The sequence below is a fragment of the Passer domesticus genome, chromosome Z (genome assembly GCF_036417665.1).
Source record: "Passer domesticus isolate bPasDom1 chromosome Z, bPasDom1.hap1, whole genome shotgun sequence".
NCBI lineage: Eukaryota > Metazoa > Chordata > Aves > Passeriformes > Passeridae > Passer > Passer domesticus.
The window spans coordinates 42,670,733-42,690,111 of record NC_087512.1 but is presented as its reverse complement, the minus strand read 5'-3'; the positions used below and the strand labels follow the sequence as shown (position 1 = coordinate 42,690,111).

At 38.7% G+C, this 19,379-nt stretch overlaps 2 long non-coding RNA genes across 4 annotated transcripts in view; both read right to left on the bottom strand.

Annotated features, from left to right (window-relative positions):
* The window catches only part of LOC135290633 (uncharacterized), a 137,853-nt gene that overhangs the window by 58,600 nt on the left and 59,874 nt on the right, over positions 1-19,379 (bottom strand). The gene's annotated exons all lie outside the window — the stretch shown is intronic.
* LOC135290105 (uncharacterized) lies at positions 1,754-7,846 on the bottom strand. The gene is made up of 2 exons (XR_010352815.1): positions 7,641-7,846; positions 1,754-6,934 (listed from the first exon to the last, which is right to left on the bottom strand). It is a non-coding gene; the product is annotated as an uncharacterized LOC135290105 (long non-coding RNA).

The window sequence follows — 19,379 nt, the reverse complement described above, 5'->3', positions numbered from 1 at the left end:
TGCTCCAGCACGGAGTCCTCCATGGCCTGCAGGTGAATCTCTTTGCTGCAGTGTGGACCCCTGCAGGCACAGGGGCACAGCGCTGCATGATGGACAGCACCAGGGGCTGCAGGGGAATCTCAGCTCTGGTGCCTGGAGTACCTCCTCCCATCCCACCTTGGTGCTGTAGGGCTGCTGCTGTTGAGTCTTCTCACTCCTCTCCTCTGGCTGTAGCTGTGCAGCATTTTCCTTCTGCCTCACACAGGCTCTGTGGTCCCCCAACCCCTTGCCCACCAGCTGGAGCCCCTCAGTGAGCAGCAGGCTCTCCATAAGCCATGAAGCTTCTGCTTCAGGTGGACACTCTGGACTCCAGGCAGGCCATTCTCACTCTCCAGCATGCAGGACATCTGGAAGATTAGTGTCCTCTGACAGCACCAGGCTGTGCCCAGGAGATGGCAGCTGGCCTGGAGGCTGCAGGGTGTCCTGAGGGAGCAGCATAGGGCAGGGATGATGTCCAGCTGAAATCAGCTCTGTCTGGGTAAAAGATCATTCTAGCAAGAGAAGTCACAGCGACTTACTCACTCATGGCCCACTGACCCAAGAAAACCACCAGATCTGAGCATGCAGATTAATAAGTATAAGAAGCGAGGGAATCTTTTAACCAATAGAATACAGAACACTAATTAATAAGAGAATCATACAACTTGTAGTCAATGAACATCAATTACTGTCTTTGCTAAAATTTATGAAAACAATGAAAAGTTGATACAGTCATCGTGTGGCTTTATGGGTTAGCACCCAGCACCTCTTTCTGTGCCAAGCTGTAAATAAAGCAAATACCTTGACTCTGTGTGGGGCTTCTTGCACATTGGCTGGCTTCTTGCACACAGGGGGAAAGAACCCATTTTGGGAAAACAGCTTTGCTGAGGACACATTAATAAAACATGCTGATTTTCTAACCATTCTTGCCTGTGCCTGGCCCATCCTGGGAGCAAGGCAGGGGCAGACAAGGCCAGAGGTTTGAAATTCAACACTACGTGGTTGCTGTGGCCCACCAAGTCACCAATCACCACTTCACCCATGACAGCACCAAAACATAGAGGGCAAGATAAGGAAGAAACTCATGGATAAATGACCTGCTGAATTCAGGCCATCAGTCAACAACCACTAGAATTCTAAACAAAGAAAGGACAAAACAAAAGTGAAATAGGTTATTGCTGAATTTGTCTTTCTATAAAAGGTGACGTTTTTTCATCAGTTCCCAAAATTAATGTTTTTATTTTGGCTAGTGAAAAAGACAGAGTGTACAGAAACACTTTTTACTAGAACAATACTCATTTAATAACACTGTTACAGCACATTGCAAATCAAGAACAACATAAAGCTACCATAGGACAGGAAAAAATGAAGTCCCAAATTCAGATAGAGAATTGTACTCAGACTCACTGGATATTATTTTAGGTTAGGCAAAAATTAATGTTACAGTAAATTATTTTACTCAGGTTGAATGACAAATTTATGCCCCAAATTACAGCCATCTGATATCTGTATGTGGGTAGACTACATACATGCAGCTGGAAAAGGGACTTATCACTCATGAAAGAAAGTTTCACCCTTGAGGCCCTAGGAAGATCTGAAGGCAGTCTTCAAAGAGTTCAGCTCTTTTTCATCTCAATTCTTTCCTCAACTTACACAAAACATGACCCAAACATCTAGACAACTGTGGATTTTCTTGATGAAAATCACATACTACAATAAAAAGATCCCCAAAGGATGATGCTTATAACTGATTTGTTTATTTTATTTATATATGTTTCATATTTCAACCACGTTTCCATAAAGATGAATCTTTTTGTACAAAGACAAAAGCAAACATCTATCACAAAATATCTCATTTAAACCACAGACCTGATTCCCTTTTACACTCATTCTTTATAAAACACAAAGCTGATTGCACTGTTAGTGCTGTATGATGGTTCATTGAATGAGGACTCTGTGCTTATCTACAGTTCTCTTCAATAACCTGAAATCAGAGGTAAATCTCAGTTATTTTATTGGTACAAAGGCTAATTCTTACTCTTCATTACAAAGAGCTACTAAAAAAACTGGGAGATTTACCTTTGCCCCTATATTTAAATATGTATTTAGCTAGATACAAAGTTAGGTTCCATTTTTGATCCTTGATTCTGCAGAAGTTCATTCTTGGCAACAAAGCCTGTAATTATTTTCTTCAATTTACACTGGGCATATAAACATTAATGATAGAGAATCAATAAAAGCATTTCCTAAATTCAACACTTCAATTTTCTGGAAGAATAAAATTTGTAAAATATATATGGAAACAATACTTCCTGTATTTTTATTCCTTACCTTTATTAATTTCTATATTTTTTCACAAAGTTAGTAAAGTCCTGGCTTCTAAAGGTGAACTGAATGTCTCTTGTTTTTCTTCACAATTGAGCTTGTACCAATTTTTTTCATGCACAAAACATGAGGAAGGATATTGAACTCCCTGAATTGCTTCAAAAATAATAGAATACATCTCATAGAATCAGTCTGTGTTTTTAAGACAGAAATTTTCTGTTTATAGACTTCTGCATTTAAAATTTTAGAAACATAATGAGGTTGGACAACATAATTTCAAAGTACTACTGATTCTTTAAATCAGTTTCTACTTTTTTTTTTGGTAGCAGAGAGAATTTTCAAATTTATTCTCTATTCAAATTGTAATTTTTATTGCAAACTTTGAAACAGAACTTCTCTACATATAACTGAGATATTCACATAGGAAATGGGAGTAATGCTTCCTGCCTGAACACTTCAGCAGACCACCTTTTTTTTTTTTAAAGTTTTGTAAAAGAAGACAGAAGCACTATCCAGATGGCCTTCATCTTAGGTGTAGTAATCACCAAAGCTTGCCAAGCATTGTTGGGAGGCAAGTCAGGTAGGTAGAAAAGCAGTTTCATGTCACTTCTCTTGTACTTCTTTTCCTAGGCAACAGGTCTACAAATCATTTAAGAAACATACAAAGTACTTATAATTAGGTCAAACCTGACTAAAATAGAATCTTTTTACATATACATAAATATATGTAACTGAACACAGAATATTTAAATCATAACAACTAAGCACACTGAATAAAATTATGTTAATATTATGAAGTCTTTCTGGGTAAGAACTGTGTCTTTATAGGCATTCAGACATTAAGTATACAGCAGATGTCATATCACATTAAAAACATTCTAACATTGATGTTTATTATAGTTTCCTGTTTTGATTAATATTTCCTCCTTGACTATTCCCCTTTTTTCTCCATTTCTCTTCCTTTTCTAGTCTTTAAAGGGAATATTCCTAGTATTCCTCTGGGTAGATTCTGTGGCAAACAGTCTAACAGATTAACAACACAAACAGCCAAATCAAGTGCATTGCTACCATTGCTACTTAATTATGGCTCATTTACTCTCCGTTTCTCATCTTGCATTCATTGCAGCACAGAAACCAGCCAGTCAGAAAAACAGAGACTCTTTAATACATTAGGCTCATGCATTACTTTCCCTTCCTTTTCCAATTTCAGTCTCTGTCCTTTAGAAATAACTTTGAAGCAGCAGCTTTGATGCAGATCAAAGTGAAGACTTTTGCACAAGCCTCAGAACTATTAGGTCCCCAGTGTGTCTTCTTCATTTTTGCAGATTTTTGCAGAACTTCAGTCAATGATTTTTTGCTGAAGCAAAAAGGACTCATGTTTACATGTATATTGAGAACAAGTGTGTTAATTTGCACAAACTGTTTTACACTAGAGAGTTTCACTTAATTATCCATATTCAAGCATCCACTATGGTTGTCTTCTACTTCTTCCACAGATCTCTGCATACATTTCTCTCCTATTACCATTACAGATTTGTTTACTGAATTGTGAAGTTAGTGCAATCTTCTGGAAGGTTACATTCTCCTTAACATTACCATGTACTAATGAATTGGTCTTCAAAGTCTGTAGGTTTCTGTTGCTTTAATGGATTTAGTAGGCTGCACAATGATCTTACACAGAATTTATAGCAGGAAAAAGTAGGGAAGCAAAGATAAACCATGGCAAACCATGAAAATGCATTACCATCCACGGAGACTATGATATACACAATGCATGTGCTAAGGGAGAAGAAAAAAATACAAGATTTCTTTGGAGATACTCAAGGGTGTAAGGACACAGAGCCAAAGAGGAGGCTGAGACTGTATTCTGAAGATGTCCTTATCAATTGGTCACTCAGAAATAAAGATTTTTCTGTACAACAACCAGCCTTGGCTTGATGTTATGCTGCCATAGGATATGCCATGTTTACACAACTATTGACACTGAAGCAACCTTGGATAGTCACTGGCAAACATTTGGTTCTCTTACACAACTGCCCATGCTTAATGCTTTCCACAGCAAGGGAAAGACCTTCGTTTTCATTATACTCAATTTTTTTTTAAGTACTTTCTCACGGGCAGTGTTGTCTGAAACTACAGCTTCAGCAAATTCCTACTTAACAGAGGATATTAAGTAAGATGCCAAAACATGTCTTTGCAGAAACTTCACCTGCATGAGAGATTATGAAGCAATCCGCAAAGAACAAAACACTTCAATAAAGTATGGTGAAAATTTATGCATATCTGTGTTCCTCTCCACATTCCCAAAGTGCTGGGAATCTAGGCAGGCATTTTTTGCTTCCTTTCACTGGTTCTCACTCTGTAGCTGAGTGTTTGCTGTGATTCAGGTCACTACTTGCAGAGAAAATTGTAGAGGTCACTACTTGCAGAGACTACTTGCAGCCTGGAAATTTCCTTCACTGCACTTCATGCCGTGCTAGCCCATCACATTTCCTTAGCTGCTCTGCCAAATAACAGACCCAATGATGCTTCTTTAATATAAAAATGCTCCATCTCAGGGCCATCCTTAACAAGCCTAGCTCACAAAAAAGCCTCTTCTGGGGTCCTACCTATCAACATGAACCTCAGTTTAAGCTAAGCCACACATGATCTAGACTCAGAGCTCATAACCTCATTGTTTGCTAGTTGTAACTAGCATGCTTCCTGCAATTTGAGCCAATAAAAAATGAAAAAACACCAAGTCTTTGTCATTATTTTAAAAATGTGGAAATGACATGATGTCTCAACTTCTTCCCCCTCAATGTATTCATTTTCAGCAAAACATTCACTTTATTTAGAACAGCACAACAGATTTCTTTATCCTAACCCATATTGCTTATTGCTGTTAGAAAAACACATTTTTTACCCTGACAAGTTTTATTCCAGGTAGTGTTAGGTTGTCTGTTGAAGCACACAACAGATATTGCCCACACAGTACCTCTTCAGCAAGAACATGCAGGCAATAACTTACAATAATTTGCCTGACTACGAAAGGTGTTTCTGGACACAACCAAGTTCCTCTGAAACATGTGACAATAGCTAAATCCCAAGCTGGTAACTCCATTAGAGGAAAGGTTATGTTTTAAGAATATAAAAACACCAGAAGTTAAAAAGTAGTATACAGAAAGCTAAAATCTGAGAGAAACACAGTAGTGTGCTATGTTCTGTCCTAGATCCTATATGCAAATAAACAATTGCACACACAGATTTTTCTCAGTGTTTGTTACTAACAGTTTCTAATCTAATTACTAGTTTTAAAATACTTTTAAAAAATACTTTCAGCAGGGTAATCTTTTCTATCCCACCCTGCCCCTATGATCAGCAATGGTATGGATAAATTATATGGACCCAGATGAAGAGCCAGTTCCCAGATGAAGTTCCTTTGTAGCAGAGGCTCTCTGTAGCATCAGAGTGAACTGAAATTGTGACTCAAAATCTACACTTAATAACTGTGGCTGTTCAGACCACTTTTAAAACTGGTATTTGTCACTGTCCCATATCTATCTTCACCTGTATGTATCTTAACTATTTAAATTGTGAACCAAATCTCCTGTAACACAGCAGGTTATAAATGCTCTCAGAGATACTCAAAGCCACAGGAAAACATTTGCTCCCACAAGGGTTCAGGCTGTGTCTTGGCTAGCAGCATGAAGACACAGCATGAAAAAGGCATAACTCAGCTCTTGTTAACTTCAGGGTATGATTTATGTCACTTCAGATCTCACATTAATCCTGCTTGTCAGGCTTATCTAGTTCTTTTAATCTGGTTTCACTGTCCTCCATTTCATACAGCTCTGATTATAAAACTCTTTTTTGTCCCTGCAATTCTCAGCAGCTAATTTGTATAAATAATATATATTACTAAAGGGAAGCTTAGGGACATTAGGAAAGGCCATCTGTGATTTCAGAGTTTCTTTGCTAGATTCATTGATATCCTTCACTATGCACTGGGAAGTGTTTTATTTCCTACCACAGTATTAAGCTGTAAGACTATATTAAGTGCCCTTTGAAATGTGAAGATTATGGGGCTTTAAGGTCCAGGTTGACAGGTTTTTCTATGTTCTCTTCATAGTGATACAATTCTTGAAATTTTTTCATCTGTTCCTCCAAGATGTCTGGAGAAAACAAAGCCCACTGGAAATGTGGATTAGTAGGAATGCAAACAAGTCCCCCACAGAAGCCTTCAGAGCACATGACACGCCATGCTGGGACAGATTGACACTCATTCAGGAGTAGTTAGGACAGAGCAGTACTTTTATAAAACAACAACACAGTACACTATAAAACAACAAATACACAATAACCTGTATGACAGGTTACATGCTATCCCACTGTTATCCATTTTTGCAACTTTTTATACATTCAAGTCTTTACAGTAAATGTAGACATATTTAATCTCTCTTTAAGCTACAGATACGTGATATCCAAAGTTTCATCTGTTCTTGTCTATGTTTACTGGTTGATCTGTGTTTTAGCAAGTATTATAATCTACTTCAAGATTCTCTTCATAGGTAGATACTCTCTTCAGCTGTAGTCTGTGGCATTCAGTACCCTGCAGGAATCACACAACAGACAGATTTTTCTCCTAATGAATACTAAAAGTGGAATGGTTAAGCCTAAAAGTGAGACTTACTGGCATGGTTTTAATGGCAGAACAATTCCAGTGAGCCCACTAAGATTGAATATCACATCGATTTACATTGTCTCGTTAAGAGTAGCCTTAGGCACTCTGTTCAAAATACAAACCTTAAAATTTATAATAAGTTCTCTGTATTTCCTGATTAATCTTACTGAAAATTTCTAGATTTGAATAAAAATAAGAAAGTACAAAAGAGTATTTTCAAAAGGTAATATCTCTTCCTGTCTCTTTGCTAGTCCACAAGGAAAATAATTGTATGCTTTATCTCTCAGTGTTAAAGTCTCCCAAACCCATGCTTCTAAATACTGACATAAGCTGGCCTAGATTTTGATAATCTACAGTCGGGAGACCAGGGAAAGCACCAAGCTGCCTTGATCCTCTTCTCTGACGAATGCTGTATAAAGCCAAGCAGCTTTTGCTGCTACTATAGTGACACCTGCTGTCCCATTCTGCCTTTTTAAATTAGAAAAGCCTAAAGGGGGAAAAAAAAGAAAATAAAGAAAAAAAAAAAGAAAGAAAAAAAGTGGCAGCTTCAGAATATGAACCATTACAATAATTCTAGCTAATTATAAAAATATTTAAAATATTTCCCCAAAGTGCATTATGCAGTCTGGCTCACCTACACTGTCACATTTTCGGGTGTGGTGGATTGACCCTGTCTGTGTGCTAGGTGCAAGCCAAAGTCCGAGGCAAGAGACGGGAGAGAGCAGCAGGGTAACTCACAGGAAGAAAAATACCCTTGCTGGTAGGATCCTGACCATTTTTCTGGAGAGCTGATGCTCTACAGAAAATAAAAAATAATTTAAATAAATAAATAATCCGCAATTGATGCTAAACTGGAGATTCTCCCAGAGCAGAAGCAGCAGTCTGGCTGTGGCTATCGTTCCAGCGCACCGTGGCCTTGCAGTCAAGCAGCATTTCACTATGGAACAAGCAAAACTCCCTGCGGGAGCCCGCACCTCCATGCCGGGCACGGGTGTACGGCTCCACAGGGCCGGTGTGGAGACCCGGTGCCGGCGCTGGCACCCGGTGGCTCTACACAGAACGACATCAAGGCTCGCAGGCAGTGACGGGCCCCTGCCCTGCGCCCAGCTCGGGCCCCTCGCTGCCTCCTGCCCGGGCCGGCCCGGCACAGAGCCCTGCCCCACACGCCTCTGATGCCTTAAATTTTAGCTTTCATATTTTTCAGATTCTGTACTGCTGAAGTGTGTGACTCCGCACTTCATATCAAGTGTTAGTTCTCTTCACAGTTTAGTTAGACAAAATAATCCTTTTCCAGCCTGAGAACCAAGGACGCCGTTGCAGCTTCAGGCCCAAAAAATATAAACAATGATGAATTGAAGAGAGCAAAGCGGGAGGATGGGACTTCATAATGTAAATGGACCAAAAATTATAAAAGTGTGAAAACTCTTGACCGGTTGTCCATCTTGCGTCCACCTTGGGCAGAGCCTAGGCCAGGCTCTTGTGCTACCGAAGGTGTATCTTTTAAGGCCTTTTAATAAATCCTAACTTTGTCCCTTTTACTATGTCTAGCCTCTGTTCTAGGCCAGCCTCTCAAGGCATCACCTCCAGCCTCTGCCAGAAACCTCATGGCTTCAGGAGTGGAGAGCTCCTGTAGCCTGGCAAAGGCATGTCCCGCCGGGGCACCACATGTGGCTGGGCTCTTGCCCAGGGCTTGAGCAGGGGGTAGAGCCTTTGGCACTTGTGGATGCCCCCAGGTCCCAACACAGGGACCCAACACAGGCTCCTGCCTCAACACAGCTTGCTCACTAGCACACCACCAGCAGCAGATTCCCTGCGTGGGCACCTACCAGAGTCGCCTATCAGGCAGTTTTTACAAATGCATTCCTTGCCCATCCAGCAACAGAGATCCTGCAGACAGAAATGTGGACATACAGACTTGAGGTAACTGTCAGCTTATTCTGTAATGTGAGCTTTTCAAGAAGTTAATGACAGTAAGCTGAAAAGTGCATGATTTTTCTGGATTTCCTCCAATGGGACTCAAGGAGATGTTTGATTCATACAAAGCCCAACATATGTTCTCGTACCCTTAATGAAGTGAGTTCACCATTCTCAGCACAATACAGAACGGAATGAATGGCAAGGGCTAATAAGATAAATAATGTCCTGGGGCAACTGATCCAACACCAGAAGGACTAAGTCTTAAATTCTGGCTATTTGAGATACCACTGAAAACTTACTAACCCAAAATCAAAAGAAATGTTTTGCTGTTCTGGAAAACTTAACAAATTAAATTTTAGTTCAGTATCTCTTATTCTGAACACAGAATAAAGACTGGTAAGCCTTAATCTGAAGTGAAATTTTAGTGCAATAAAAATTTTAATCACTGAAAAAAGCCCCACAGCAAGTAGGAAATTGAATCCAAATAATGACTGGCTTGTTACAGCACAAAACCCTGTATCAAGAGGATTGTGACATTTGCCCTCATGGACATATCCCACTGAGATATGTTAACAAGTCCATCATCTGCACTGATGTGTTATATGTTATCTCTATAGACAGCTGGCAACACAGAAATCATGGACTTAACAGAACCTATGTATAAATTGTCATATGCAGAGGCAAACATAAATGTTAGCAGTTTTGTGTCAATGAAGAAGGCTAGACTGGGCAAATACATAGCCATTTAAAAGTCTTTAAGAACAAGGACCCATGTGAAAAGCAGCTATTTATGTCATTTATATGTGTCACCTTTACTGACCATATATATATATATTCACTTTTACTGAAGTGAAGGGGAAAACCCCACTAGCTTCCAAACCATTTCTCTTATAGTAGAACCAGCAAATCAATCTTTCTGTATCCAAACATCGAAACCCTATTAGTGAGTAAGTGGAAATGAAGACTTTTCACAATCCAGAGTTATGCTGGTAGGTACTGCTGCAAACTCTGAGTCTGTTGTTAGCAATAAGCTAGAATTTTATACTAGTTCTGGGGCTTTTTGTTGTGTTTTGTTTTGTTTTGTTTTTTCCTAATTCTTTAAATAAATACTTGACTTCAAAAGACCTTCAGACTGTTACATTAAGTTTTTCCTTCCACAATGTTCAAACCTATCTGGATCTGGGAGAGGAGGTGAACCAAGCAGAGTTGAAAATGCTTGCTGTCTCACTTTGTATCTCAGTGGAGGCAGCAGATTCAACCACTACATGTGACCATTATGTTACCACTCAGCAACTTTTTCTTCTGTGCTTAATGGAGCCTCTTTAAATCCACACCCGCAAGCTGGCAATGTGTGACTTGCCTTGGACAGCATTAGGTCTGAAAGTTCTGTTAAGCACAAAATGGTACTTCTTTTTTAAGAAGCAAAGTGAATAAACATCCTTCAAGTCAGGGGGAATGTTTGGTGTAATACATGCCTGAGGCAATATGTTCCTATGTCTTTATTCGCCCTCTTGCAATACCACAGGTTTTCCATTTGCCATCTCATAGGCAATCACATAGCAGGTTTGTCTCCTGCAGCAATTTTGAAGGCATCAAATAAAGGAAAAATTTCTGTCTAGGTATCTCAGTTGTGGAACAATTATTCAGAAGAGATAAGGAAATTCAAAGTCTGATGGTCAAACGCCTCTCTTTAAGAAAGCATTACCAGTGATACAAACATGAATTTCCATTCTTAAATATTTACCAATTTTCTTATGCAAGCACCCCAACAATATAAACATAAAACTAGAATTTCACTTGCCATTGGAATGCCAGAAGCTCCGGAGTTCAGAGCAGACCCTTGTAAACCAAATAGCGCAGCCCAGTATATCAACAAACACTTCTCATAATTTTCCATTCTTTTAGTGCAATATATTTAGACTTTCTGGTGTAAAATTGTTACTTGTGACCGATATTCATCCCCCAGAAAGAAAGCACCCACCTGTTATTTAAAATTGGAGTAACAGGAGGACTTAGGCATCTCCAACCTGCTGAAATCAATGTTGTTCAGTTGCTATACACTCTTGTGAGTCTGACCTTCATCTCATTTTTCCTTTCATCCAAAGCTGACTGTGAAATTTAAGGAATTTCAAAGGAATAAAGAAGTGAAAGACATTTCTGATCTGGATGACAGTGGAAGAACTTGATCTCTACAGAAAATCAGAAGTCTTGGGCATTCCAGGGGAGTTAGAAAAACCAGGGCTGACCTGGTAGGTACTAACACTTGTTAGCTTGTCTGCCATACAACAGCATGCTTGATATGGAAATTTTATGAAAAGTGGTGCCAGATGTGGATATTCTTATGCTAAGCAACCTACTCATCCTACTCCTTTCTTATTGTCAGCTCCAGGAGAGTCAAATCTTTATAAGCGAAAACAGCTTAATACAGAAAAAAGTTCTATTCAAAAAAGTATCCATTTTTCTGCATACTCTTCAAGAGGAAGACAAGAAATAGGAGTCACCTCATAGGCCAGCTCATTGAAATTGAAATATATGCCAGACACTTATAATTAGCATACTAAATAATTAGCATACTAAACATCTGACTCTTAGGTATTCTCGGGGTTGTATTAATTGTACTGAGAGCAACAACAAGGTTGTGTCAAGCAACAACAAAGTACAAATCAGAGCTGAGTACAGTAAAGGTGTCAGAGTATACAATCAGGGCTTCAGTGCTTACCCTTCATGCTGCAGGCAGAAAGCCTACACTAGTCAAAACTTCTGCTCCATGCTCCTCACCTCTGTCAGTGTATGACACCCAGTGCATCTCAACACAGTGCTACCATCTTACAGAATTAACATGCAGAATAAGGAAAGCTGTGCAGCAAGAGAGAACTGCTAAGAAACCAAGAAAACAGACTTTGTGGAAGGCTTAACAACAGAACTTGAGATAGATGAGCTCACAAACAATCTGGAGCCCCAGAATCTGTCAGGATTAGTGCCCAAGCTGCAGCAGCATGATACCTGCAACATCAGTTCTGCCAACAACTTTGCTTGAGCCATGGGAAGGTACAGCTATTCTTTTAATCTATAAATTAAATGTTAAGAAAATATGATCATTTATATATTGGAATTATATAAAAACAGTAAGAATACAGGTAAAGAATAAAATCACTCACAGATTTTTTTAATGCCAAAGTTGTAGTCATAAGTTAGTGTAATTCACCAAAAGTGATACCAAAACTGTGGAAAGGAAAGATGATGGCAAGTCTTCCACCTTCTCTGTATTTCCGCAGGAAATGCAGTTTTACATTCATAGTTCTGTGCACAACTCCATAAGTAAAAGAAAAACTGAACAGGTTTAGACTACCTAAGATGACAAAAGAGTTCCTTGATTTACTGAAGTAAGGGAGGAAAATCTTTTATGTCTGTAGCAAAAAAGAGCCTATTCAGAGGGATTGTTTTTAAATTAGGCTCTGATATTTAATCAAATTATAAATCTATTTTTGTGCTTTGTAAATCTGCTTACATAGGGTCACCCACAGTTTGATGAAGCCACCCAAGATCTAGGAAGAGAACCAACCCTCCATGTCTCAACTTTTGTAGTTTCCAGCTGTGGCTGTGGCTTGAAGGGTGATGCACAGCACTGCTGGTCATTTTCTCTCTTTTGTCCATGTCAGAAATGTAATGTTTTCAGGGTTTCTATGGGTTTTTTTGTTTGTCTTTTTTGGGCTTTTTTGGAGTTTTGTGTGTGTTTATGTAACGGGTTTTGTTGGTTGGTTTGGTTTAGGATTTGTTTGGTTTTTTGATTTGGTTGTTTGTTGTTTTAATTTTTTCGGTTTTAAAGAAATCCTGAAAATCTTAGTGAAAACCAAAATTTCTGAAATATTCTTTTTAATTGTTTTGCTCCTACATAAACATTCCTATTAGTATCTTATGCAGAAATATCCATTTCCATTTTTGTCAGGAAAAAAAAGTGAACAGTAACGTTTTTTAAGAAGTTATAATGAATTTCTTAGGACTTCAGGGTATTTCCTGTACAAGCTGAAACTGGTAAATGACTGCCAAGTTCCTCTTTTCCTGATTTCACAGACTGTTCTCTTTGTGCGTCTCCAGTCTTGATGGCCATTAGCATTTTCCCTTCCTGACATTTTTACACAGAAACTCTGTATTACTTCTGGATCCCTCCTGCACAGCCAGGGTGTCTGATAAAATAGCCTAAATCTTGAGATACAATGATTAAACAATACAGGGTAGTTAGACAAAGAGAGCCTTTGATCTCTTGCTCTACCTGTGCCTACCAAAGTGCTTTACTGTGCCAGTAGATTGTCAAGTGACTTACTAAGAATTGCTTCAGTGTTGCATCAAAAACAAATAAATGCACAAAAGTAACCACTGTTTCTATAGCAGGTACTTTTACAGTAGGGTTTCTGTCCCTTAGGATTGGAAAAATATTTAAAACCCTTTTTAGCTAGGAAAAATTCACTTCCATAATACAATAAGGACTGGAAAAACAATTAAAAGTTACTGTAAGGAGGGTGGACAAGATTAAAAAAAAAAAGTCAACTAGATATTCAACATTGAAATAACAACACAATATAGATCTTTTCAGTCAATCAAAACATGGCGATTTTGAAGGTGCTAAAAAGACATGTATGGAAGTATAGACAGAGATGTCAAATTGCTGAGCTGTAGGGGAGGCTAAGAATAGAGACCAGCACAATGGCTGGGAAATGCAGTACTGAGCAGACACTGCATTTCCTGACCTCATGTTCTCACAAAAATTCTGCAGTGCCTGTCAGTACCTAGAAATGTAATTATGGATAGGAAAACACTTTATTTTTTCTGGGAATCTGAATCACACATTATTCAGTCAGCAGTATTTCAAAGACTAGCTTGAGAAAAATTACTACTGAGAAGTAGTGATCCTCCTACAGCATTGATGAAGTTAGTACAGCTTTTGGAGAAAGAGAAACAAAATGGATATTTTCTGCAAGCCATCTGAGCTTTTAGCATGATAATTACTAGGAAATATTTTCTGTAAACAGCAATATATTCAGATTAGTAAAGTTCTAATCAACAAAATTACTATGTTTTGATTTTGGTATAAAGAAGTAAATGTTATAAAGGATTCATCATGGGTGATGAGACCCTCCCTCGAAAGCACTGCCTCAATTTTATCCAGCCTGTCAAAAAAAGTGTTTTCTCTGGGCTTCTTAAATGTCTATGTGACATTATGAATGACTTCACTGCAGCTTATTCCCTAAATACCAGGAAACCCTAGCACAAGGTGGCCTAAAACATACAGAACCAGGTTTCTTTATGGGACAAATGTCCGTTACATCCCAACAGTTTTTTCAGCACACAAAATACCTTAGTAGTGGTCTCATTTTTTCTGCATACTTAAGGTGAGCTTTTTTCCCACCTCAGAACTCAAATTAAATTCCCTCAGAGATTTATACCTCAGAACAATGGGGAAAGAAAGTATGTGTACAAAAAGCTCCAAAATGCTGCATCCTTACCAGTTTCAGGGTAAGATACTTGTTTTCCTTCTACCCGCCTACTTTTCCTCATCATTTTTGTGATTCCTCAAAATAAACACCTTGGTTTGTGACCTTGGAAAGTATTTGCCTCAAACCAAAACCAGTAGGTAACCAGAAACATGGAACAGTACTGGGGTTTAAACCATAAGGATATTGACCCAGGCATCAGGCATAGTAAGATTGCTCAGAAGAGGCTTGAATTTCTTAAGATGTGATTGGGATAAGGAATGAGAAGTGGTCATGCCATGGTAGGAGGCCATCCTGAAATTTGTCATTAAATTACCTTTATTAGGAGATAGCAAATATATTAGCATGAAATACATTAGCATCATTTCTTCCCTTAGAGACCTATAACAGAAGAAATTCCTTTTTTATGAAGAACAACACACTCTTCTAATATAAAAATCTTTATCCACGGCCCTGATGTTTTTTATCTGTAAAGTTCTCAGAGGAAAAGAGTAAGTATTCAATAAACATGGTTAAAAAAACTCTGTGATGGCTTCTTGTGCTTTGCAAGTTCCTGCTTTACCAAATACCAGCAAATGACACGCCTCCCTAAAGTGTTATCTTTCTTTGCCTCCTTTTGTAAAAGTTGTGTGTAAATTTCACTTTCTAGTTTCCTACTGATATTTTTAAACTTCTGTGGAATAAAGCTACTAGGATGCAATGGAGTGTCCCTTTTAATCTGTAAAACATTATGTGTATTATGACCGTACCAGAACAAAGATACAAGGTCAAAATGGCAGAGGACAGCTGTTTTTCTTTCACTCGCTACATTCTCCAATTTGTGATGCTAGAGAAAATAGTCCAGGTTCACAGTTCAACAGTATTTAAATAAGCAATGGTATCCTGTGTTCAGGGGTTCCTACTAATTTTGTTGTGTCTCTTGATATTTATCATGTCTGCGTTTTCAGATGCACCTGTAGATATAGTCCTTAGAGCTTCCAGTTATCAGTCTTTGAAAAATAACATCCCAAATATTGAGTGAGACACTTGAAAAGGCTAAGTAAACACACAGACTATCTGAGAAGTGCTGAGGACTACCAGTCCAGGAGTATTCACAGATGCTCAGTATCTCAGAGACCTGACAGTTCTCTTACCTCACCTCCTTCTCTTGATAAGAGTGGTGAACCTTCCTTGTCTACACTTTAGTTTTTCAGGAAAAAAAAAACAAAAAAACCCACAAAACAGCAACAACAATAACCAAGTAATTGCATATAGTCTGAGAAAATTTGGTGAAGAAATGTCTCTTTAAATCATATATTTAAATAAAAATCACTGCTGGCATACACAATAACCACAAAGATCTCCACAGAAGGAATTTATCTTAATCCCAGAAACAAAACCCAGTAATACAACCCTATCAATGGCTCCATAACAAACCTTCTGCCACTAGAAGGCAGCAAAGCTCCAATATTAACATACATTTCATTTCCGTGACACAGAACAGGCAGAAAATTCTGTTAATAAAATGAAATATTCTTTTCCATGTGTGCATACTCACATGCACACATATATGTGTATATGTATGTGTGTATGTATATATATGTATATGTGTCAATACTGAAGAGTATTCATTTGTAGTGATTTATTTAAACTTCTGTAGTAATGCCTGTCAGTGGCAAAGAGACTTGAACATCTGAAAGAAACCCAAAGTAATTTCACAGATTAGCTGATGTAAGTATAAAATGTGAATCAGAAAGTAGGTTATCACTGAGTTCCCCTCAGGCAGTATCTATGTCTACATCCATAAATACCTAAAAACTTAATCTATCCACTTTGTGTGCATCTTCTCACACTACTCTCCAAAGGTGTAGGTATTATACTACCAAACTTTCCAAATGAAGAATCCTACTTTTCACAGGGTACCTGGCTCTGTGTTAGTCAGATAACCCTATTGCCTTTTGATATCAGTAAAACCCTCTGCCAAGATATTCTCAGCTCAGATTTCCTCAGCTATCTACAAGCTTCAGCACAGGATAGAGAAGCCTTCAGCAAAACCCAAAGCAGGCCAGCTGCTTATATTCTGTATTGCAATAAACAAACTTAGAGTTTAGGAAACAGTGTGAGACGGATTATAAAAGCCATGGAGCACTTACACAGTCTTGTGTAAGTAAGTACTGGAAAGCCTTCCCCCTAGGGCATTGGTAAATGATGAGAGATAAATGATGGAGGGATGTGGCATTCACAAACCAGCAATCCTAGGGCATCTAAAACCAAACCACTGCAGCCGCAGAGGGCTCCAAGAAACATCATTTTCATTTTGTGAAATATTTCTAACAGAAAAATCTAAACATTAACAATGTTCATAGGAGATACAACACTCTGTGTCTGGCAGTGCAGCATACGTGTCCTTTCCAAAATGTTTCCCTGTCACTGAATAAGAAGTTTCACAGGGCATGTCACTTCTAGGAGTTTGTGGGGCACTTCATAAGAGAATGCAGAAAGTGCAGTCCCTTACTTGTGCCCAGGATCCCCCCACCACTGCCACCAATCCCAGATCCAGCCTGAGGACCAGGGTCATTCTGGGTCATCCAGCTGCCCTAGAGGGAAATATGGGCAGGAAGGCAGGGCTTTGGCCAGGCACAGCACTGGGCTTCAAACTGGAGTGAGAAATAAGGGAAGACACACACACATGTGCACAGGCCCACACATTGAAAATACTCAGAATTTAGGGAAGAAGTAAAAATCAATAAATATGCTTGATCAGCAACCAGTACAGAATAGAGATGAGAAAATTATTCAGAATTTTCAGTTTGGCCTGTATTTTCTATCGTCTCACAGTTTGTGAAAATGTTCAGAGAATCATTTACATCATACTTTTCATTACTAAATCACTACAAAAATTTAAAAATTCACATGAAGTTCAACTGTGCATGATCATCAACATATAACTTGCAAATGAACCTAGAAACGAGCAAACAGAGATAAAAAAGATCCTGTCTCAAGAGTTCCCCTTTCACCCTAAACACAAAGCATGCTAGAGTCACCAGTCAGTAATGCGGACATATCTTTTTGTATTAATTCTAAAGGGTAAAAAACAGTGCAAAACTCCTTCTCTCTGAAGATTTTTTAACAGGATTTGGGTAAAACATTTTTTCTGTAGCAATATATTTTATTTATTCCAGACTTAATATTCCTCTCAATTTGGCTCATAAATCATACTAATATAATGCACAAGCAGTGGGGATCTCAATGTGGTGTGAGAGGAGTGCTAGTGAAGAACTCCACCACTATAGGCTGACAACATCCAATAGCTGGAAAGGGAAATGGGAAGCACACAAATGCACCAAAGAAGTACCAAACCCCTTTACTGCAGCTGTGTTAGCCAGCCAGGGCTGCCAGAAGGGATTCAGGGGTAAAAACACAGACAGGCCAGTGCAGCCACCCTGCATCCACCAGCACGAAGCTCAGCTGCAATGCCACCCTGCATGAGCTAGAAAGCAGCTGGTAGAGCTTAATGGCATAAGGAACAGGCAATACCTTTTGCTGCTGCATGCACATTAAACATTGATCCTCTCTTTTACAGCCAGCAGACTGCCTTCAGGCATTGCCATCGCCAGTTTTTGCTCTCTGCTCTGCAAACAACTTAGAGGAGATTTTGAAAAGGAAACTGTAGTCCTGGATTACACTCCATCTCTGCTAAAAAGGCCACATTATCTAAAAACCATTCCCAAAATTACTCTATTCAGTAAGTAGAGTAACAAATCTCAAAAGACTCTACTTCTGGTGTGCATGGAAGGGGAAATTGATTTTCTAATTTTTACTTTACTGATAGCTACTATTACATGTGTGGATTTACATAATCTGTCCAGCTATCAGCAGTACTAATCATAGGATACTGTACACTATCCTTGGAAATATTTTCTTCTGAATTTCCAGCTGCATTTGTTTATCTTTTTCTAGTGTAGTATTCTTTCTCTTTTACATATTGTAGCTGAATGATGACATATGACAAAAGAAGGTGGAGGAGAAGACAGCATCTCAGATGGAAAGAGCCAAGCCCATTGAAAGCATTTTTCTGACATAACTGCATGATGCTGATCAGTGTGGATTTAGCTGGACAGAAAATATACCTCTCCTGAAGGAATTTCAATACTTAAAAATACAGAAGACAAAATATTAACTTTCTTTTCACATTAGAAAAATTTTTGCCGCATATTATAGAAGTAAGAAAAAAGGTAAAATCACTTTCCCTTTGGAAGTTATCCCAAATTTGTCATGGTGAAGCTCCCGTGATGGCTCTGTTTTACTGATTCTTTAGCAAAGTTGATTTCATAATGAACCAAATATCTGCAAACTCAATCAATTCTGTTAAGTCTGGAACTTTTGACACATACAAAGCCTGTGTATTTTGCAAAATAAAAGTACAAAACCGAGGAAATGGAGAAGAATTATCTGTAGGCAAGGCAAGTGCAGCTGGCAGACATGGGGGAGGAGCTCTGAATTATTCCTGTTTGTTTTGAGGATGGTTTCCTTGGCTACTTAAAACAATGTAACAACTTTTCTGGGCGTATGCAAGCAGTAAAGTACCACTCCTGCAAAGAATCAATGTCTTCCACTAGTTAAAAAAACCCAAAAAAACATCTATGTTCTTTCGACGCTGAGCAGTGGAAACTGCTGCTTTTTAGAAAGACCGAACTTTTATTAAAGCTAAGGCAGAACATACAGTGAAGTAACTCACAGTAGCCCCCAAAGGCATCTAAGGTGGTTGATGTTCATATTAATTCCTCAAAAGCACCCAGCATTATTTGAAGCAAATACTTCCACCAAATATGTGATGCTCTTCCTTTAAGAGCTCTGCATTCCCCCTTCCCCCAGTACAGTTCCCAGCAGTTACTTGGTGATAAAAATGAAGCTTGCAAAGATTCACTGTTCAGCTCCCTGGCTGCTGCCTTTTCCAGACCATTCTGCACCTTATTTTTGTTAGTACA